Source organism: Ambystoma mexicanum, chromosome 6p (assembly GCF_040938575.1).
Source record: "Ambystoma mexicanum isolate Mex_15411 chromosome 6p, UKY_AmexF1_1, whole genome shotgun sequence".
NCBI classification, from domain to species: domain Eukaryota; kingdom Metazoa; phylum Chordata; class Amphibia; order Caudata; family Ambystomatidae; genus Ambystoma; species Ambystoma mexicanum.
The window spans coordinates 287,905,353-287,929,730 of NC_090935.1; positions in this window are offsets into that span (position 1 = coordinate 287,905,353).

Below are 24,378 nucleotides of genomic sequence, written 5' to 3' on the forward strand. Positions count from 1 at the left end.
ATTTGAACCTGTCCAGAACTGCATCATAGGAATCGTGTGTCCCTTCTCCGATTTTAAACCTGTAAAAGTGTCATTTGCCATTTTGAATCATTATTTCATTTCTGAAAATCTACCTTCACGAAATCGTCCGTATCTCTTGAACCATTTTAAAGCTAAGATTCTAGGCTTTCCAACAAACCCAGAACTGACTTTCTATTCATTATACTTTTTCCGTAATCACGCTCGACGCACTCGGAAAAAGTGCCGCGATTTGCGATTTGGCTCAAATTTCTTCACTTGTCAAAATAGCAGCTTCTTGCTTTCCTTTGCTGAAATTCGTTTGCAACCTGACAATCATTCATAGAGCATTGCTAAAGAGATCCTGAACTAATTTAAAGTAGCTATCACCCACCATGAATCTCTTATAGGGAATTAAAATCATTTTTAGCATATCTTTCCCTTCTTTGCAAACCACATTTAAAGTATTTTGCCTGTGTTTCAAAATCATCCCTGGTTTCTCTAAGCTTGCTAGGGGGGAACTGAATTTGGATTGTACTGTGATTGTATTCCTGAAGACTGTGTGTGTTACTTCCATCTCCTTACATTGCATAGGGGGGGAGTGAATTGTCAGTGAAAAAGTGATCATAATATCTTTTGCTGAAATCATATCAACTTTATTTCTGTACTGCCTTTTATTCATCTTTGCATCTTCTTGAAACCATAAAGCATTCCCAGCTACCTTGTTCTTTCCATACCAACTCCTAAGTAATAAAATACGTGTGCTAGTGTAAGATTATCCATTGTTGATCAACATCATATTCTTAAGTGTGATATCAAATATTAATTTATTATAAAAGTGTGATATATATCTATTGTTTAATTTTTCAAATAAACATTTTTAATTTGCAAAACAAACCTACTTCTTGGCTCAGTGGGGTCAGGGGGATTCTAAGAGAGGGGCGTTATACAAGGGTTCATCATCCAGATTATAACTTGTCATAAAAATATATAAATAAGGGCTTCCCTTGAGCAATCCCAGACAAGGCACTGACCTAGTGGGAATGCTTGATTGGAGTCTTTAACACTTTCCATGTGAACTTGTCTGTGAGATAGGGGGGGCTTGGTGGTTAAGCCCTTTGTGAGTGAGGCAAATAGTTTTTAAGTCGATTTTATCATGTATAGAGAGCCACTTGTGTTGCTTTCTAGTTTCTGCTCTCTTTTGGGAATATTTAACGCTACTCTGAGCGCGTTATTTTGCATGATCTGCAGTTTATTTAGAATGGCTTTATTGGCACCATGGTAGAGACTGTTACAGTCGTCCAATTTGGATTGTATGAGCGCTCTCGCCAGTGTCAGGCAGCTAGTGGGGGAGAGAAAAGGTCTGCATGCTCTAATCAGTTTACCAGTGTAGGCAGTGGCAGATGAGGTCATGTTTATCTGTTTAGTTAAGTTAGATTGTGCATCGAGGTAAAAACCTAAAGTTTTTACATGTTTGGCTACGGGTATATTGTTCCCATCAATGAGGATACTTGTATAGAGAGGACTAAATTTGAGCAGGTTGTTAGGTGAGCCAGCTAGGAGTAACTCTGTCTTATCATCATTCAGGCAGAGGCCATGTGTGGCCATCCATTCCTGAATAATGGTGGAGACTTCGTTAATCCATGCGACATCTATATCATAAATTTCTTATAGGGGTAGGAGTATCTGGGTGTCATCCGCATAATTTGTGTAGGTGACACCCAGACGGTCCGGTTTGTCAAATAGTGGCTTTGTAAAAATGTTGTACAAAGTGGGCGAGACAAATGATCCTTGGGGGACTCCGCAGGTGATGGGAATGGGATCAGCAGCTGCCGAGGGTGAGAACACGCACATTGTTCTATTTGCAAGGAAAGATTGGATCCAGGAAACTGCAGAACTGGAGAAGTGAGCTGCTGATGATAGGTGCTCGCAAAGTATTGCATGGTCCACCAAATCAAAAGTTGCTGAAAGGTCCAGAAGGAGTAGGATGGCCATCTTTCCATTATCTTTCAATTCATCGATCTGGCTCTTGAGATCAACAAGGGCAGTTTCTGTGCCATGCTGAGATCTGAAGCCAGATTGACGGGTTCTGAGTAATTTGTGGGTTTCAAGATAGTCTTGTATTTGCAAATAGGCAATTCTGTCCAAGATGTTTAGTAAAAAGGGGACTGTCGTGTTTGGTCTATGGTTGGTGGGAATAGCCGGGTCAAGGGTCTGTTTCTTTTGTAGCGGTAAAACCCAAGACTGTATCAGGTTACTTTGGGCAGAGTTACCGGCGAAGGATGAGTTTATGAGCTTAGTAATGAATGGTGCTAGGTCTCTAGCTGCATCCTTTATGATCTGGGCTGGGCAGCTATCACTCTTACTATTAGATGGTTTTAGAGACGCAATGATTTTTTTGAACTACGGGTATGGTAACTTTTTAAAACATGAAGCCTGAGTTAGTATGTGCGGTAGAGGTGGGTGCTGGAGTGTTGACTGTTAGTTGGGATCTTTTGTCAGCTATTTTGGTCTGACGTCCTTTAATTTTGTTGGACAGGGCATTTTGTATACTGGTACACCAGGCTTTATCCTTGGTGCAAGTATCTGGCGTGGGGTTAGGGTTCTCAAGTTCTCTTAGGATATTGAAAAGTTCTTTAGTACTGGAGCTGGCTTGGCCTATTCTGTCATTGTATGATTCTTTTTTGGTCTGAATTATCTTATTTTTGTAAGTGGCAGAAATGGTGGCAAGGTTAGTTTTGTTTTCAGGTGTGGGTGAGGATTTCCAACGTGATTCCAGTTTTCTTTTTTCTGCACAGAGTATGTTTAACTATGGACTGAACCACAAGTTAAGATGGGCTATCGGTTTACTTTTGCACAGTTTTAGCGGGGCAATAGCATCAATAGCTTTGGACATAGTCTCATTATAGGTGGTGGTCAGGGTATTAGGATCATTGGTGTCCAGTAGGGCATTGAGTATGGGGACTACCAAAGGCACTAAGGCTTCTACTATAATGTTACCTTTATTTCTTGTGAGGCAGGGGGGGAGCAATGTAGGGCTTTTTTTTCCAGGTTGCTGATCTTCACTTCAAAGGTGATAAGGTGGTGGTCTGACCATACTAGTGGGGTAGTATCTAATAGGGAAGTGTTGCAATTGAGAACCGCTACCCAATCAATTATCCTACCCTTTTCATGGGTGGGTTTGGAGCTAATTTGGGTGTAACCATGATCTGATAGTGCAGAGGCTAGGGAGGTGGCGTGTCGGTCACTGGTGTCATTGTAGCCATGGTTAAAGTCTCCTAGGATAATGTTTTGCGCCATAGGCTTGGTGTTGTCAGCTGCTAAGGCTGCTAGCCGGTCAAGTGGCACAGCGAGTAGAGCGCCCGCTTTGACACCCGTGCAGAGCCTGTTAACGCAGGTTCGAATCCCGGCGGGGCCAAACTCAGCCTTTCATCCTTCCGAGGTCGATAAATGAGCACCACACACCGTGGGTAATAAGCAGCGCTCAGATACCTGAGGGTTTGTAGCGCTATATAAAAGCCTAATTATTATTATTATTATTATAATGTCTTCTTCGAAGGATCCAGGGAGTCCTGGGGGCCTGTAAATGCTATGTAGTGTGATAGTGTTGTTTGGTGAGGTTTGGAACTTGACTGAGAGGAGTTCACATGATGATAGCACTGTGGGGTGACAGGTCTTATGTTGAGAGTGGCTTTAAAGATGATGGCTACTCCTACTCCGCGAGCCGTGGGTGTGTCTGCACGGAGAATGGAGTAATTATCCGGGATGGCTAGGGCAATGGAGGGGCCTGCTGCCTCGTGCAGCCAAGTTTCTGTCATAACGAGGAAGTCGAGGTTGTTATTTATGATAATGTCTGCAATCTCTGATGCGTGTCCTACAAGGGACGTGACATTCAGTAGTGCTCCTTTGATAGGCTGTGTCAGTGAGCCCTTCAATGGTAAGCTGGGAGTGATGGTATCTGTGTTATTTTGTGCAGCTTTGTACGTTGTGTTTTTTCTCCTTGAATTATTATAGGTGCATCTAGAGCGATCTAATCAAGTGTGCATATAGGTGTGTTCAGCTACTGAGTGCCTGTTGCAAGGTAGTCTACTGGCAAGTCTCTCGTTGTGCTTAGAAGTGTCCGGGAGGGAGGCAGATGAGACTATAGGCAAGGGGGTCAACTTATTCTGTATGGTGAGCGTATTTGAGCCTGGATATAGTTTAGGTGTCGTTGGTAAGGGAAAGGTGGGTAGTGATGGGAGAAATGGTGTGGGGCATGGGATGGGCTAGTGGAATGGACAACTCAGTCTCCCTAGCCCTTCATTAAACTTGATGTAATACCCCCTGGCGCAGGGAGTGGCATTTGGAATTATGCAGAAAGGGAACATCATTAAAGTTAGCAGCACCTGCATACTGAAGGGGGTAGGCAATCTAGGGTTAAGCTTGCTAATCCTATTTTAGACTAAGGATTTCCTAAATTTTAGGCTAAGGATTTTAGGCTAAGGATTTCCGTAGACTCGCTGGGAGGTGTACGGTAGGTAATGAGTGTCAGCCTAGCGTGACAGTAAGTCTGTTAATGTCTAGCGAAGACTAACTGTAGTTGCGCATACTAATTTCTAACCATGCAAAATAGTAGTGGGTGCTAACTAGTGCAAGGGGAGTGAGTGATGTAAGATACTAAGTATTATAGAGACCGTGAGGAGACAACAATAATACATTCGAGAATAGGAGCAGGGCAGAGATTCCACTTAAATGCGAGTGATGCTAACGTGCCTAGGAAGCAATGAGTAAGCAATGATGCATTCGAAGAATAATAGCAATGCAAAACTCCACCTAAATGCGAATGATGCTAATGTACCTAGGAAGCAGTGAGTAAACAATGATGCATTCAAAGAATAATAGCAATGCAAAACTCCACCTAAATGCGAATGATGCTAATGTGCCTAGGAAGCAGTGAGTAAACATTGATGCATTTGAAGAATAATAGCAATGCAAGACTCCACCTAAATGCGAGTGATACTAGAGTGCCTAGAAAGCAGTGTGCAGGGTAGTGGGGTACACAGAGCTAAATCATCTACATCTACAGTGCGAACAGCGGATGGCTGCTGAGTCTAGGGTTTGCACATTGCAAACCTTACAGACCCAGTTTTGAAAGGGTATTTTCCTTGCGAACACTCATTGGCAGCTGCTACGTTCGAAATTGAGAAATCTACAAGAATTGTAGATGGCCGTATAATGAAGGGCCTTATAGTTTGAAAGCCAATGATGCATTGTGTTTCTAATCACTATCAAAGATGACTTGCACCAAGGGAGGGCATGAGGTGCCCACCTGACTATAGAGACCCAATCATAATACAATTCCTTATAGAAAGTATAATTAGATACTCCTTTTAGTCCAATCACAATGCTGCATAGGTTTTTTGTAGTTTACTACATAATATGGCATCACGTAAAATGAGTTTTTGCTATAAAAGTAATGTCTTTTTATGAAATACGTTGAGACCATGCTGTGCGACAACCGTTGATGTCCGTTGTACTCCCTGTTTTAGAAAATTGAGAATAAAACAGAAATGTTTCCAACTTCCTGAGTTAGTCTTCTTATTTGGTGTGAGAGTTATTCTCATCCCATCCTTTGTACGATGTGTTACCTTAATTAAAAGGAACATAAGGGTTCAAGTGTTTCATCGGCATAACACTGGAAATGAGGAGATACGGAGGAAATCAGGCTAGCTAGCTGGCGAGATAGATATTGCAGAGCCATGGCGAAAGGATAGGTCCCTGGGGGTGCCACAGGTAGAGCGGGAGCTGGTGGAGGCCCAATTGCAACTGGGATGGACGCTTAGTGAGAAAAGGGGTCAGCCAATCCAGTGCCCAGTCAGTGATGCTGAGAGTGTCACCGGGTCATTTTATGAGGAAGGAATGGTTGACTGTATTGAAGGCAGAGGAGAGATCAAGGAGGTTGAGAACAGCGGGAAAGTTGGAGTCAAGATTTGTGAGCATGGTTTCACAGGTGTTAAGGAGAGCAGTTTCTGTGCCTCTGGAGGCCTGGAATCCAGATTGATGTTCATGTAAACAACCAACAAGATCATTGTGGAGGGTCAGTTCCAGGAGGACCAACATCTCCAAGAGTTTACCCAGGAAGGGGGTAGTGGAAATAGGGTGATAGTTTGTCATGCAGACAGGAGGGTCCGCAGATGGCTTTTTTAGAGAGGGTGCACAAGGGAGTGCTTGAGGGATAGAGGGAAAGAACCAGTGGCAAAGGGGTGGTTACAGAAGTCAGCAAGAGCTGGGGCGAGAGAGGAGATGTTGCCCTTAATGGTCCTGGAGGATTTTCTGAGACTCTTCGTCCTGAAGATGGAATCATTCCTCATAGGCACCACCCAAATGATACATTGGGAAGAAAGCCTAGTGATGGGCATGGAACAGGTTCTTCTAATTATAATGGAAATTGAGTCGTTATATATGAACATACCTCAAAAAGAGTCTATTAAGATAATCTCAGAATAACTGGGTAATGAACCACGTAGAGAGGCATCTAAGAATGTTATTGTGTAGTGTACACAACTTGCCATGAGCAGTAATTATTGTTAATTTGACAACACGCTTTATCATCAGATAGGTGACACAGCAATGGGTGCCATCATGGCTCCCTGTAGTGGCAACAACCTGTATGTACAAACCTGTATGTACTTTATATACACCAACTCTAATCCCTTTATTACACAGCTGTGTACCTGGAAAATGTTTATTGCTAATGTCTTCATATTATGGAAAAGACCATTAGAAAGTGTGACTGATCGCCACACCTGGATCAATAGCCTTGATCCAAAGCTGAGGTTTACATGTACCATCAATGACACACAAATCAACTTTTAAGACATCACCATCTACAAAGGACCACAGGGACTGGGTGGTATACCATATCAGAAACCAACAGATAAAATGTCCCTTCTTAGATGTGATTGTTTTCATCCGGAAAGCCAAAAAATAATCTACCATACGGTCAGTGTTTACATCTACATAGAAACACCACTAGGAGATTTCATTACTAGAAAGAAGCAGTGATGCTCTCAGAAAACCTTGTCCAATGTGGATATCCTCCAAAACCCATTAAACAGTTTAGCAAACTTGGGTCAAACAACAATAGGGAGGGAAGCTGTCCTAACGGGAAGAGAAAGACAATATAAAAAGAATGCATCATGGCAGATAAAACAATTATTTTAAAAAACACTGGCATTTTGTACTATACCACCACCTGTCTTTTCTTGTAAAAGAAGTACACCCATCAGGGACAACATTGATAGAAGTCATCATTAAACAAGTTCAAGCTGAACCACATAATCTTAGACAGGCCCTAAATGTTCCACTGGAACATTCACCTTGTGAGGCATGCTCAGTATGTCACTATACAGACAGAACTAAGGAAGTACATTTGGGCTTGGCACACCCATGGTAATAATCTTCTATGTCCAATTGTAATACAGCAATGGTTGTACAGGCCATCTTTTGTCCCTGTAATTAACTATATGTTGGTAAAACTATTTGAAAAATTAAAACACATATGTGCAAACACTGCAGCTGTATACTCAACGGTACCTCAACATCCCCACTAGTACATCATTTCTATGAAAATAACCATATGAAAAATGCCATCAAATGGACAGTGATCCCAAATGTTTTTCATAATGTGGTGGGTCAGAAGAAGGAAACAGAGTAGGGTTTTCATTTGAACATTAACTTATTTTAAATGATAAGAAAACACCTCACTTTTCCTAAGCTACAGGTTTCCCTACCTAACAAAACAAAAGTAGGGTGCTCGTCAGGGAGTTTTGAATCTACCACTCATACTAAGCAACCAAAGTTCATGAGAATGGCTCCTGGGTTGATTCCTCAGCAAGTCTCTGCTAATATAGAATCTTTAGATAGATCTTGGCTATCCCTTGTATCAGTTCATTTACTTCACTTAGGAAACTTTGCCAGTCCTCCTGGTCTTTCTTCTCTTGGTCTTTCCAAATCCTCCTTAAATGGGTTCCTCTTTCTTGAGGTTCTTTCTGTTTGTGTTTCTTGCATGCACTTGAAAGTCTCTATCTAATTTCCAACTTGCATCTTGAATAGCACAGGAAACCTTGTTTCCATCAGAATTCTATCCCTCCTTATTACTTGAACTATAATGAATATGATGAACCCAGTAATGATTTTCACTCTTCTTATCACTTTGCTTCTCACTGGGAAGAGTATGATGGACCGATTGATGATTCTCACTCTTCTTGATACTTTGTGCCTCAGTGGGACAGGTTTGATGGACCCAGTGAAGATTTTCACTTTTCTTGATACTCTGCACCTCACTGGGACAAGTATGAGAAGCCCAATGATGATTCTCACTCTTCTTGATGCTTTCTGTCTCACTGGGATGAGTTGAGTCTGATGGAACCAGTGATGATTCTCACTGTTCTTGATAATTTACACCTCACTGGGACGAGTATGAGGGACCCAGTGATGATTCTCACTCTTCTTGATACTAATTTACATCTCACTGGGATGGGTATGATGATTCTCAATCTACTTAACAATACTGTGACGAGTACGAATATAGTATGTGTTATACTCATTACACTCCCCGGGTTTCCCGATCTCCCTGTTACCGTCTTGCTATTGGGGCCGCATCACTGGGTGGCAATCTGGGATTCTTCTCCCTGGGTCATGATGACCACTTTCTTTATCCCTCCCTTGCTCGTGGACACCCTCCAAGGTGCCACTCGGTGTGTGGTTTAAACATCTGAGATCTGTTTCCCAATGTTCTCCCGTCGCTCGACAGGTCTGGAGGACTCTCTCCAGCAGTTTCGTACTTAGGGTTTCTGCTGCCCTAGGCCCAAATAACTGCATGCGTTCCCCTCACCCTTATTCCACCGCTGCAAGACGCTGCACCATCATCAGTTTCCGCCCCTTCAACAAAGTCTGTCCGTGTTGTACAAACTACACCTCTTGACCCCCATCGTGTGCCCCATTTTGGCTCCATAACATTGTAAGCACATTTTTAAGGTTGCAGGGATTAGAATGTTATTGCTTCCTCTCTGTTAATTCAAGTCTATCATCTTGTATGTTATATTAGTTGAAAGAGTGTTTTCAGATCTCTGCTGACCAAGATTTGGAGAAGGCAGGGTGTTCTACAGTTAAGTGCATTAAAGGTATTTGTTACGGCTAATTGTCTACTTTTTCTTAAGTCCAAAAACAATCATTTAGAGGAATTGATAAGAACATGTTGGTAAGGGGCGACCCTGTCCCACCCCCCTAAGCGCTTTAAAGTAGGGCAAGCTGCATTCGAAGCACTATGATGGGCCGGGAGGGGGATGGTGGTAGGACCCTACCCCAATATAATCAGCACTCATAGTGTAGCGCAGGGTGCGAGCAGGATGCCATTTTGCATAGATGTCAGTATCCATAGTTAGGAGACAAGACCTGCGCGGCGAATGCAGCATCTCATGCACTAGGCCCTAATTGCAAGCCGAGGGAAACCTCCAGCCATGCCTGTGTTCCCATGAGGATAACCCACACCCCCAACCGCCATTAAGCATAGTCAAATAGTAAAGTTTACATATGAAATATATGCAAGTGGTACGGGCGCATCTTATAAAAATGTGAAATAATAAGAACTTAAACACTTCTCATGGTTACATCTCTGGTGTTAACAGGGGGCAAAATGGAAATAAGGCAAGTTCCCTGCTGCAGCCAGAGTACCTCGAATCCCTTGGACTGGAACACCATTAAAATATGGCAAAATCACAAGAGAAATTGTAAACTCTGCCTAGGCATAAACACCTCAGTCTCAGTAGAGTAAAGACAGTTGGAGAAGGTTCTTGGAATCTTTGGCTGTAAATTCTCATGGTGGAGCAAAGGATAAGGGCGACCATGAACATGCATGTGTGGGAAGCCACAACATTCCTCATAGCTGCACAATGCAGCACCTTTTTTAACAATGAAGGGGTTACATACTGTTTACATCATTGCTGTTTGTGCAATTGTTCAAAATACCCAACACTCCGACAGTAAAAGTGAGCAATGCTTTGGACGTTTCAGCACAATATTACCTTTGTGGGTGTGGTTTAGGCTATGGGTCTTGCCAGCTTGCATTTAAAATCATTAAAATGTGTGTTAACTCTGTAGAGTGGTTGGGCTGTACAATACATAGGAACATTTTGAGATGTGTAGGTATAGATAAAGATGACCTGCTGTCGTTTGAAGTACTGTTTCACAGTAAAAGTCCTACCTTGTATTTAAAATGTAATTAATGTAAAGATTATTTATAAGCATCACAGTTATGCATTGTGTGACATGCTTTGCAGTTAGTTCTCCTAGTTGTATTGAGCATGCAGCATAATGTCATCAAAGACACATGATAAGCCCAGCAGTGATGTCATTTGTCTGCTTAGCACTGAGCAGCTTCTGTAAAGTTGGCTGAATGGATATCTTTACGAAACTCCATTTCAGCACACAGTTTTTCTTTTCACCGTTCCAGAGACGTCATTTAGAGGTTCCAGGGGACGCATCTGTGACCCCAAAAGTCACCCTTGCTCCCCGGTGGTCTCACTTGCTACCCCTAAAAACACATTTTAAATTGAGGATCCTTGGCTGTGGCCAGCAGCATGTGGCTCTTTGTTTCTGGAGAGGCTGGTTTTCTGGTAGCTATAGCTGGTAAGATAGCTCAGTGGGTAGAGCGCTAACTGCTGCAATGTGTGTGTGATCTGCAGGTTCGACTCCCAGCAAGGTCAACTCAGCCTTTCTTCCTGCTGAGGTTGATAAATGAGGACCAACGCAGGTTGGGTGATATTGTATGTATATTTGTTATATATAAAGCGCTTAAACATAAGTGCTATATAATAACACATCATTAACGTTTGGTGCTGGACGTCTGCTTGCATTTACAGTAATTTGGTAATATTAGCCTATACGCACTGATATTAATGATGCATGCAATGTATATCACTTTACAGTGATACTGTAACAATATTTTTCATAGTGCACTTAGAAGCAAAGCTATGTGATGCCACTTCCGGTTTTGTCAAGGGGTAAAAGGTTGTGTTCCATCGCTTCCCGTGATGTCACTTTGGTGTGGGGTCAGATGAAATCACTTCCTGTGATGTCATCGGAGGTCAATGGTTGTGTGATATTACTTCCGCTACCCCTGGCATTTTGGTGAAATGACGTGCCTGCACCCCTCTATGGCTTTTGGTATCCTTTGACAGGTTTCTTGTTGTACTTGTGCATTCAGATTTACTCTTTGACATGTTAACTTCTCTATGATCTATGTAATGCTTTTGACGGCATCAGACCTCTGAAATGTGAGGCTGGGGAGGGAAATTAGTGCTAGCTTCTGAACATCATTTTAGTGCCACCTGTGGGAACTCTGTGCTTGACTTAAGCATAGCCATGCGTTTAATATTGTAAAATGATGCATTATTTCTAACCTTTAATTTTCTGAAGGGATAGCGCTCATTTTTGCAGCAGTTTAAAACAGGCATGTTGTGTATTTGAATATAAAAGTGATTGTTTAACAGAGTGTATGTGTGTATTGATTAGAAAGAACTTCAAAGATAATGTGTAGTGCCACCAATAAAACCAATGAGGTTATGACTTTTTTGCATATTAACAAGTATTTTGGAAAGATAAGAAAGACCAAAGAGCTTTGTATCTGTCATATATGTCAGTGAGAGTTGTATGGCTGAATCACCAAATACCTAAAGTACGATAGGTTTGGTACGTGTTTCTTTTTTTAATTTTTTTTTTTTATATACTCAAATGTCACCCTAACAATAACGTTTTCGCAAATATCAAGCACTAGCTGAAATACCTGGCATTGCGTTTTATTTTCTTATAGGTACTATTTGTTAAAAATACCTTAAGCTAGCTTTACACTTTTCGGAAAGTCTCCATAAGAAAGGTGAAAAGATTTATTCACACTTTTTTTGATTATTTGACATTTTAAAAATGTGTTTTTATAAATACTACACAACACAATTTATTGTTATTCTTGAAAAGTCCTTCTGAAATGTATAACTGTACGTGAGAACATCGGTATTACTGAGCAGCATGATGGGTGGCATGATGCCGACGGTGCAAGCAACTATGCACCTAAAGTTTAATATTACTTAAGTACATATTCATTATAAGGCCTGTTTATAAACAACATTTTTTGTTTCCCTTCCAGGTGAACACTGTTGCTTCAATTACGTTGGACAGAAATTTTGAAACGCATAGCCTTATGACATTACACAGCCTAGGTGGGTCAAGATTGCAAAGCAGCATGATGGGTGACCCAACTTTCAGTCGAAGGTGACGTGGCTGTATTCCCAGGGGGGTCGAGTGAGTTGAGGAATTCTGTTTGATGGTTTACAGCTTCGTCGACATCCACCCCCATATCAATTGAGTTGTATTCCGTAACTGTTCCCGGAAGCATATGCTGAATCTGATCCAAGGGCCTGGACATCGAGTTTTGTTCCTTGTGTCGGCACCGGTCCTTCTACGATCACATTGATGTTTCGCCGATTTCAGGCAACCGTCTCATATGTGAAGGCGCTGAAATTCGGGGGAAAGGTGTGGGTTGTCCAAATGTCATGTAGCCAGTAACGTCTGGAGAGTCCTAACAGGTAACTTTGCACAAGTTGGTGCAGATTAGTGAAACAGTGTGGAATTGTATAAGGAACTACACTTTGCCAAACCACAAACACACAAAAATGTTTGGGCTTGTGCTGAAATCCAGAGATCGGGTTGGGGTGTCCAAATGTTATATAGCCAGTATTGTCCAGAGGGTCCTAACAGGTAACTTTGCAAAATTTGGTGCAGATTGGTGAAACGGTGTGGAATTGTATAAGGAACTACACTTTGCCACAAATCCTGCCACACTTTGTTTTTCACTTTTATATATATATATATAGAATACATACAAGTTTGGCCATCAAAGACTTCAGCTGTAAGAGTGGAATGACTGCTAACAGCTCAAAATTACTCACAGTGTTGTTGATCGGCCAGACTCAGAGAGACAAAATTGATTTTATATTTAAAAATGACAGCCAGTAAATTGAAAAAAAAACTGCAATAAAATGCAATCTGGCAATCTGCCACCCTAGACCTAGGCCTAGTTGGCCTTGTTGTAAATACGTATATGCTCTCCAGAGACCTGCACTGGCTCTTTCAGCTTTCAAAAGCTCTATTCCTCTGGCACTGTAGTCGGTAAGCTTCCTCTGGCATAGGCGGCCGTGCCTCCTTTTTTCCGCTTGATTTGCTGCTGTCACAGCTCTGAGCTTCCCGGGCTTCTCTCTCCTTGGAGTCTCCTACTCCAGTCCTTATGGTGCTGTGCTGGGGCTTCCCCTGTGTAACATTGTAGTCCTTCTTTTGTTTTGTACTTTTATTCATTATTGTTCCAGGCAGGTATTTCTTCTAAGGTTGGAAACTGCATAGCGGGCTCACCTCCCAAAGCCTCACAGGGAAGGCTCCTTATTATGATGCATCGAGGCACTCTGTCACGTCTCCCCATGGAGAGCCTTTCCTCGTGAGGGTTTGGAGGTGTGCCTGCTACACAATACCCTCCTAGAGGCTAGGGGCAAGAAGGCCCTCACCGTGCTGTAACTCTAAAAATCTATAATCCCCTTTTTTCCCTTGTTCCCCTGGTTCTTTATCCACACTGGATGTCAAGAATCTCCGCACAAGGCACCATATGTAACAATACCCTTGTTACATACTCACAGTAGATCTCTCATAAAATTACTGATTGAGTGTACTCCAGGAGCTATCAAAACTGTCCATAATCAGACAGGCACTGGCTTATCTCTGTTATACTGGTGAAAATGGGCATAGAAATCATATTTTTCAGATAGGAAACAGTTTTCCTCAATTTCTGCCCCCCCCACAATAAACATTGTTCTTTGTATATCCTTAACAATAACAAAGGCCTGTGTTTGGGCCCTCGCTTCACTCAGGCCTGTAACTATGGGAAGGGGGCATTACCTAAAGCGATAATGCCCCCCCTTGCACCCTAGCTCAGGGCTTATTGCTTAAGCATACCTTGACCACACCTGGACCAATATTCTCTTCTTTGGACAGCTTGTCATCTACTGAGACTGGGCCCCCTTCAACCATCGTTGTCCCCTAGACACGGCTGCCATGAGGGTGGACATTGGACGAGCTTCACCTGCTCTGCGCCTCATGTTCAATACTTCCACCGGGTCTATTAGCCCAGATCCATCCTTTAATATGACATCTTGTGCAGGGGCAACTGTGAGGACTACACTGGTGCCAGCGATAACTGGGTGCACATTCAGCATTACAGATGAACGCCTATGTGGACCCCCAACAGCAAACACACTGTGTGGCCTCCCCACAGAAGTACTATTCAATTTCTTTTAAATTTACTAGAAAAAAAACAGTTTGAAAATAAAATAGATGCAGAAGACATTAGAGCTGAAGAAATACTGAACGTCATAACTGAATCCATGTAATGATGACATGTTTCTGAACAGAGCCCTCCGTGTGTGTTGCCTGGTGCAGTGCTTATCGATGAATCAGCTCAACACTGTTAAATTGAGAATACAAGTGACAAATGATCCATAATAGCATTAAGAATTGCACTGAATAACGTGATATTTCATAGAAATGTTTTGACTGCCGATATTGTGCACCTGCTATTACATTGCTTTGGTCTGTAAACATGCCTTCCGTTTACAGAAAGAGATGTACAATAATACTATTTTCTGGAAATGATGGATTTTACTTTATAATTAATAAATACAATTAGTCAGAACATTGTTTTACAGAAATAATCGCATGTTTCACCTTACACACAGACCCGAGGAAAAAGGATGCTTATATCTGTTTGAAAATATGTGTTTCCACTAGGATTGCACAGGACTCACTTGTAATTCTCAATTGTTCGCCTCGTGTTCAAAATAGGTATGAATTTGATGAGGAAAGTCACCGGATATCGTTCTGAAATTAGAACACCCAGAAGCGCAAAATGCACAGCATCCCAATGCGTGATTGCCAGCAATATCGGTAAAGGAATGAGGCGCGGATGGAGCCATTTTGTCTACGCAATGTAAATGTTTGAAATGGAGGATGTGAAAGTGAACCGCAAGGGTCAAATCTGGACGCCATCCCGCACTGCGCGCCTCTGCCTCCCATTTAGGGATGCACTTGGCTTTTCATCCAGACCGACAATTTTACTGCATAGTTCATATTTTTACAGCTGTTTTATTAATAACACACTCGGAGAACCCAGCCAGGAATTGGTTAGAAATATCTCAGGAAAATGAGCGGCGTAAATAACAGATGGGTGAAAAGTGCTCATCCAAACAAGCAGCAAGATATTCCCATCTTGTTCTGAAGGAATTAAAAATAGACAGATCCTCTGATAGATAACCCAGCTGACAGGAAGGTGGGGGATGGGAGGATATTTGTTTAGCTATCCGTAGCTCAGACATACATAGATGAGGCTATGGTCCCTCATGGAATTGCAGGAACGCTATTCAATTTCTAGCCTGGCTGACATCCTTAGAACAAAGCTTGAGTACTTAATGACACAGTGCGGAATACGAAGATTGAACTTCTGTCTCATAATGTTGTATCCAATGTGTTATTTATTTTCTTCTAGCATCGCCGTGCTCACACTTAGGCTGTACACTCAGTGACGTATAGCAGAGAACAATTAGCAAAAGACGTATCATGTCCAAGTGATCAATGCTTCAGGCAAGGCAGAGGCGTGCTAAGTATATGGTTGGCAGGCAAAGTGTTGGCCAGTTGCAAGTAAGCCTGTCACTGGCATCGTAAGACGGACCCACACTATGTTTTTGTATGGTGAGTGTCCTCCTTCCTATCTGACGTGGCCAATATCCACAGAAGCCAAAGTAAAATTGCAATGGATCACAAGTCTTACATTCAGGCGCAGGAGACCTGGTTACAAACCACATCTACCACCTGACATCATTATGCTAACCTATACAGGTCAGTTTAACTCTGAATGCGTCTTGTGCCATACCTGCCAACATTTGGAGGGTCAACGGTTGAATTTAAAGAAAACCTTTAAATTCATCCATGTAAAGATAGTATCTTATGTACATGACTTTCATCCTGTCTCCTAGATGGGAATTAGAGGTCAAAACATCTGCTGAGTCAAATGTTGAAGACGCTTGCAGTACAAAGTATCATAGAAATTGTCAATGAAACTTGAAAGAAGCTACAAATCCCAAGTTACCACAAGTATGAATAGGCAACGCTATGAAATTCATGTTAATAAAAGGCATTAGCAAAGCCAAGTGTGTTGGCTCTTGTATAGGCATTTGCTAAAGAGCGCCACAACATTTCCAGACACTAACAGCATTTGCCAGCGTTTGCCATCTTATAACCAGTTGTCACCATTTTGGTAGTGCCTGGGAAATGCCTAGACGATGCCTACACAAAAGCCACATCTTTTGGCTTTACCACTGGTTGTTTTTTGATCGTTGTAAGTCTTACTATAGTTAGGCTGGTGTTTTATTTGTTCTGCTATAATGCAGATGCAAGATTTATTTTTAGAAAGCTGCTGATTGTGGCAGGAACATGTTTTGAAAAGAGCCAATAGTACACAGAAAACACCACAGTTGTGTGGCAGATATGAAATAATAGCCCATAATTTTGAGAGATGTACTTTGCCAGCATAGGTGGCAATTGGATCTGATAAAAGATGGACTCAGTAGGTGTTTTTCTGCAATAGTCCAGGTGTAGGGCTAAGAAATGTTTTGGTAGTGGTAGTGGAAGATTGCCTCTGGAGCTGCACAGAGACAGCTGAATGAACTGTTTGCAGCTTTGTAATGCGTGTGATGGGTTGTCCACTATTTTATTTTATTTTACACATTTTCCATAATTTATTGTCAATCAAGCCAATTTACTTTTTTTACTAACGATTTTTTACTAACGACTCAAAGATTTATTTGTGACTGTTAATCTTATCTTCACTCTCTGTATTCATGATACAGTGACTATGAACAATCTCTCAAGAGAATCCATAGGACAGATCCACATAAAGGCCTCTGGCACCACCGCGGGGTTGACATAAAGGTGTTATTAAATGAACAAAACAACCTTCAATGCCAAATTGGTTTAACAAACAGTACAACTATTTGTAAGATGCTTTATCACTGGGCAATCCCCTACTTGTTTAATAGGGATGATTAGTGGTGTTCAGGGAGTCAGCCATTACTATATCGAATTCTCTCTTGTTAGGCATAAAAAGGTCCTTGAACAATGGTAGAACCCAAATAGAAATACAGATATCTAGCTGCTTAGATTCCCTAAATGTCATTGAGGTTTATCAGGCATATGATCTTTACCCCTGATATTACAAAATATGTAAGTTGATTAAAAAAGGGATTTAATTTGTATGTAATAACTTAGTATTAATATGAGAATCATTTCAGTGATAACAATACTCTTTAGGGAACAGGAAATATCTCCTGAGGAATTAATGAAAATGCAAAGACACTTTAAAATGTCCAGCATTTATGTGCCTAAATTTTCAGCAGATAGCTTGTAGGAGAACTTTGAAAATCATTTCCAAAACGTGCATCGTTTTTCTTCTCATATAACTAGAGTTACCCTTTTTCAGAGATAATCCTTCAAAGAGGTTATAATCATCTAGCTTTTGGGAACGAAAACACACAATTGACAATCATGTGTCCAGGCAAAGACACTGATCAGCTGGATGTTCCTAGGAGATGGGTTGCTAGGACTGCACCATAATTCTGCCCACGAAATAACTAATCACCAGCCATAACAAGAGGACGGTGGGAGGCCTGAAGCGTGGATGTATGTATGCATGACTCATGTTAGTGCTGCAAGACATGAAAGTCCTTTGAATATGGTAAAATCCCTGGGTCACTGCTGATGGGGGGATGAGAGAAAGACTGAAACTGGTCCCACAGCAAGATTCAGCCATTTCGACATGTATGACGCATAAACAGGAACCTGCAGGACATACGAAGTGGTATACAGAAATGTAATATTCAGTGTAAACTAGCAAGCTTGGCAAAAACACGAAAGTTGAATTTACTATGTATAGATCACTGATGGATGGAGGCTGTAAATCTATAGTCCGTACTGCTCCCTGTAAAGGGGCTGCTTCGCTGTGGATTTTATTTCTTCAAGGTGCCCTGATGCACCCTGAGTATTCCGAGTATTCCCGGTCCTTTACCTCAACCGCTGTGAGTGCTAGCAGTGGGAAGAGTGCCCAGATCAGGACGTCGCTGCTTGATCCGCCGGTGTGCCGATTCCTGCACACATGGATCGCTGCACAGGGTCTGTTTTCCTTTATCCTCGTCACCAGTGATAAAACGGAAGACTCCGGATATAACTGACAGTACCACATCTTGCGTCCATCCTGATGAAGGCCAACACTATGACGGGCTTGAATCCAGCCCTCCATGGCCGAAACACTCCTGTGTCGATCACCTGTGACACAACTGTATAAACCCCTTTGTGTGGCAGCAGCAGGAAGACGGAGCGAAGCAGCGGCAGTGGACTGTCACCGTCACAGTAAGGAGCGAGGAGCTGCAGCAACGAGCTACTGCGACTTTAAGTGGAGTCCCCTCCCTACAAATAGTGACTCCAGGCGCGAAGCGCCGCGCGGAGTCCCGAGTAGAATCCAGTCTGCTCCAGTCTACTCTGTTTCTTTCTTTCATTTAGCGAGGAGCTGCAGCAACGAGCTACTGCGACTTTAAGTGGAGTCCCCTCCCTACAAATAGTGACTCCAGGCGCGAAGCGCCGCGCGGAGTCCCGAGTAGAGTCCAGTCTGCTCCAGTCTACTCTGTTTCTTTCTTTCATTTAGCGAGGAGCTGCAGCAACGAGCTACTGCGACTTTAAGTGGAGTCCCCTCCCTACAAATAGTGACTCCAGGCGCGCAGCGCCGCGCGGAGTCCCGAGTAGAGTCCAGTCTGCTCCAGTCTACTCTGTTTCTTTCTTTCATTTAGCGAGGAGCTTCAGCAACGAGCTACTGCGACTTTAAGTGGAGTCCCCTCCCTACAAATAGTGACTCCAGGCGCGAAGCGCCGCGCGGAGTCCCGAGTAGAGTCCAGTCTGCTCCAGTCCGCTACAGGACGCGAAAGAGAGGGGCTCATGGAGAAATTCATGGCAGTGGTTCCTGGCCCGCTGACCCGCCAAAAGACCTCACAACAGCGGCGGCAGCTTGATACTGCAAAGCCCCATGAAGAAAGCAAGGTAAGCGGTCATAACGAACATTCTCAAAGTAATAAGGCAAGCACACAAGTAGTGCTCCCGCTAACTATATTGGCCGCTAGATGCCGGACGGGAGTATCTGAGACTAGCTTCAGGCCGCTGCCACTGTCCTTGTCATTTACTAAACGCAGTGAAAGTAACAAGACATTCTTTGAAGATCGACAAATAGAAGAAAACAATGCTTCATTTGCATCCCCGTTTGATATCACTGATACGGAATTACTCGAGGTTAGAAATCCAGAGCATGACATTGACACTCGATCAAAATCGCCACAAATTGCATCAAGCGATAGAAATCGAATAAATAACCTGCTTAATAGCCTCAAAGAAGCTGTACATCCATTTGCGCAAATATCACTGCAGACAGATGGGCTAGAAACAGAATCACAAATATCTGATACGCCAGTGGTGCAATTCAATAAGCCAATAAATGTAACGGATTCAAATAGCGAGTTACAAAATGGCGCAAACGACAGTCTAATTGACCTCACTTCAAATAACTGCGTCTCGTCTGCCTGCATTGACTTGCCTGTAGCTGAGATTGAACTGTGCAATAAAGCAGCCATAACAAATAGCACAAGCTGCATTTCCAAGCAGTGGGAGAAAACGCAGGTTGAGGCTTTAGAACTCCCATCTAAGAAATCCAACTTGAACACGAAAATACCAGCTGGTCCTAACCTGCTCTCAAATGAATTAGCAGCACGTGAACTCCATGAACTCCGGTCAACAGAGCGATTAAAAACGGACTTTGAAGCAATGAAGGAAAGGCTAGATGAGAGTTTTGCAAAAAACTTTCCATCTCCCTCCACTGCACAGTCTCAGAGACATGGAAAGCTAAAGGAATTGCAATCAACGAGAAACACAAATGACGTTCACTTTAACAACACGAAAGAACGCACAAGTACACCATATAGGAAACCAGATACGCCATTGTTCGCAAAGAGCATACTAACAATATCAAAAAATCTGGAAGAGAACTTAACAGAAAATAACAGTGCAGCAATGCCGAATCTAAGGAGTGCAGTGGGTCATGTTTCCTCAGGTACTGGTACAAAAACACAGCTAGAGATGGAAAATGGAAATAGCCTCGAATGTAATCTTTCCACTGCGGCAACTTTACAAATACATAATAATGTATTGGCGGCCACAACAATAGCCCTTACACCATTCACAAAATTATATGAAGCCTTGTATGAAGCAATAAAGGACCAAGGCGCGATGATCGGAAATCTGGAAACAAAACTAACGACAATGGAATCTGTTAATCAGCATCTTCAACATCGATTAGACATAGAAGCAGAAGCATCCCTAAAATGGCAAAATCGCTTGAGTGACATTGCAATTAAAGAACTGACGGATAAATCTGAACTGATAGAGGCAGTATTAGAATGCACAAAGTGGATCCGTCATAATGCAAGAAAATCTACTGCAACAGAGCTGCTAACGTGCAACCACAATACTAAGTGTGAGATGAACCATGTCCCAGTATCACTCACTTCAGAGAAAGAGTCCTCACAGATTACGGAAAAAAAGACTAGTCAGCTGATTGCAACGAGTAACTCGCTACAGGGCTCTTTAGAGTCTATTCAGCAGGCCTCTGAAATAGCAATGTCAAACAAACTCCAAGATTTACAAGGGATGGCAAAAGTACCACCTGCGACTGCTTCTCCTCTCCAGCAAGAAAAGTCTCTAACGCTAAGTGCTTCACAGTCTGGTAACGAACCAGCTCAAAGACTATTAGAAACTGATAATTCTCAAATAGCTAGTGTTAACAATGAGCAAGTTCCAAGTTCAACTTTGGACGCAAAAAAAAAAAAGCAAATTTCCTATGACATATTTACCGGTCCTGTCAAAACCTTGGTGTCTGATGAGAAGGTAGTCCCACAAGTGCAACAAAAGAACATAGTAAAAACTAAGCCAACTAAATCGAATGGCATCCAAATGAGAAAGTCCAACAGCTCTAAGAAATTTATAAGGAACTTATCAACACCTCCGAAGGTGGGACTCTTTGAACGCAATGGAAAGGCTCCATCACAAGCTTTATCAAATTTTAATAGAGAAACGAAGACTAGTAATCATGAGTACCACACAGATGCACAAAAGAAAAATCCCAATAAATGTCCAAGAGTTGAATTGGAAGATGGAATAGACTCTCTATCAAATGTGTCTGTTGAGCTATGCGATCTATCAACTTATTCAGTAGAAGAAGGAGAAGAGTCAAAGTTAGCTGACTGTATTGAAGACCAGTCAATTACATCTAGAAGACAATCATTGGGGATTGTGAGTAATCCAAATTCACGATCAAATGAAGGAAGAAATGATTATAAGCTATGTACGTTAAATCCAAAATTGACGCAAGCTCAGCAAAAGAAACTAGCTAAAAACTCTTCAAGCGAGGTGCATCAGAATAAGAACGAGTGTCAGACATCTGTTTGGAAATTAGAACTTGAAAACATATTGAGTAATAAAAATGAAGTAAATCTCAATCGAAGAAATGTAATGAAACTCCTACACTGTATTCCCTCACTTAGGACAATAACCTCGGAAGACATCTTGATTGTCGAATATGTGACTGAAAAACGCTCTGATTGGGTGAGACTGCACATACAGTCGCAAATAATTAAAAAAACGTTATTGGCAGCAAAGGATGAATTACTCTTCTTTGGATTTGAGCTGTCATCTGAGATTGAAATTGAATTAACTGACAATGAAAAGGTAACTCATGATCATGATAATGTCCATTGGAAAGGAGAGAGACGAACAATTGAACAGAATTCAAGAAAATCAAAGTCACCAATAAAAAAATCTACAAGAATGGACGTCATGCACAAGAGAAGATCAGAGAACTCTAAATCGAGGCAACTCAATCATCATTAGCAGCAAATAAAACACAAGGAGGTTCGTTCATCTCTGATTTCATGGAATACAAGGGGTTTCATACATTTATTTAATGAATTGCCCTTTACACTTCGAGAAAATCTGGCAATTTGTTTGCAGGAAACATGGTTACGAGAAGTGCCTGTCAGAGATGGATATGAAATCTTGTTAAATCCTGCCGAAAAAAACTCTAAAGGCCGTCCGTACTCGGGGCTAGTGACGATGATAAAAATCAATAACGCATGGAAGGTGATCAGAAGTGAAAATCCAAATCTATTCGTGCAGAGCACACTATTGCAAAGCACGCAAAAGAAAGATATGAAGATCTCTCGACTATTGATCATAAACACATACTGGAATCCGGCCATGATCTCGACCAAAGCATTTATAACATCAGTAACAGCAATAATTGATATCTGTATGGCTGACCCAATAGATCTGACAGTCATTATTTGTGGAGACCTGAATTTTTCATGGCTTGAAAACTCAGAATGGCCATCGCCCCACACGTCTAATTCAAAGTCACAAAAGATAGCCCGTGGGCAACGCTGGAAAACCGAACTGGAACTAAGAAATTGTCAAATGCTAAATGGAAATGTTAGAGGAGACATCCCCCCGAGTTATACTTGGCACCGGAATAATTCATTTAAAACATTAGACTACATTTGGTCTACAAAAAATTTGTTATGCAAAATTGATCAGCTGAGAATTATAAGAACGGAAAATAGCGATCATGATGCTCTTAAGCTAACCTGGAGGATGCCCTCCGAAACCTTGGCAGCATCACAAACAGGGAACCTGGAGATTAACAATGGGGCGAACAGATTGAGAATCAGCAATCAACAAATAAATACTCTAAAGAAAACCTTAATGTCTGATGTGAGAACGACAAGAAGTAAAATAAATTATGCGCCTTTGCTTCAGCAATTCAAAATCAAGACACAAGGGAATAAAATCATCTCGCGATCGAATAAACATGTCTACAGTGCAACAATTAGTGCAGCAAAAAAAGCACTGCACAGGGACATCAGAAGCCTGAAAAAAAAGCTAGGCACGCAATCATTCAATGCTATTAAAAAAAGAAAACAAAAATATCGAAATTGGCTGAAGTCCTTTGCTCTAATTCGAGATCAAGAAAGAGCGGAAACGATACTAAACCTCATTAAGAAACACAACACCAGAGAGATATGGACAATTCTAAATCAAGGATTGCTAAATCAAAACGCTATGATGGCAAATGGAATTAACTCAAAGATGTGGGAGATCCACTTTAGACTCGTCTTCAAAAAATCATCTAAAAATGTGATGCCAATAACATCAATGAAGAAGACTAAATGGAATGTGTGTGAATCAGCGGAAGATATCCTGGTGGCAATTGAAAGATTAAACAACTCGAGAGCAGCTGGCCCAGACGGCCTAACTAATATCATGCTTAAAGAGAACAAGGTAGCATGGTCTCAATATATTGAAGAAATCTTCGCAAGAATTGCCAATATAGGAGAATTGCCAAATTCATGGAGATCTGCGATTGTGGTTCCGATTTTTAAGAAGGGTAATCGGGACGATCCTGCTAACTATCGCCCGATTGCCCTTCTAGATACTATCGGAAAGATTTTCGCAACCTTTCTACAAAAAAAACTGTCTAAATGGGCTTCTAATGTTGGGATAGTGGACCCCCGTCAGACGGGATTTACACAAGGTGTTGGTACAGAATTAAATCTAACCCTACTAAATATACTAAAATTGGAAGCCTTACAAAAATCAAAAAATGTATTCCTTGCTTTTGTGACTTACGACAAGCATTCGATAGTATTAATCGGAACCTACTGTGGGACAAACTTCAGAAATGGTCGTGCCCAGCCGAATTACTCGATCCTATAATGGCTTTACACGAGAACACAAGAATCAGCGTTCGTATCAACACACAAGGAGGTCTCACAAATGAAATTGAAACTGAGAAAGGTGTAAAGCAGGGATGTCCTTTAGCAGCCACGCTCTTCAAACTATTTATGGCAGACCTACCTATATCATTACAGGGAACAAAATGCTTTCCCCCGAAAATAAACGGGCAACAGATCAGCTGGGCCATCTATGCTGATGATTTGGTGCTGATAGATTCGACTCCGATCGGAATGCAAAGACTTCTAAATTCGCTTCAATCGTATCTCCAAAAAAATGATCTTGAAGTGAATGTAGCGAAAACAAAAATCATCGTATTTGGCCCTCAGCAAGGACACCGAAATAAAAATTTCAAATGGTTAATCGACGGTG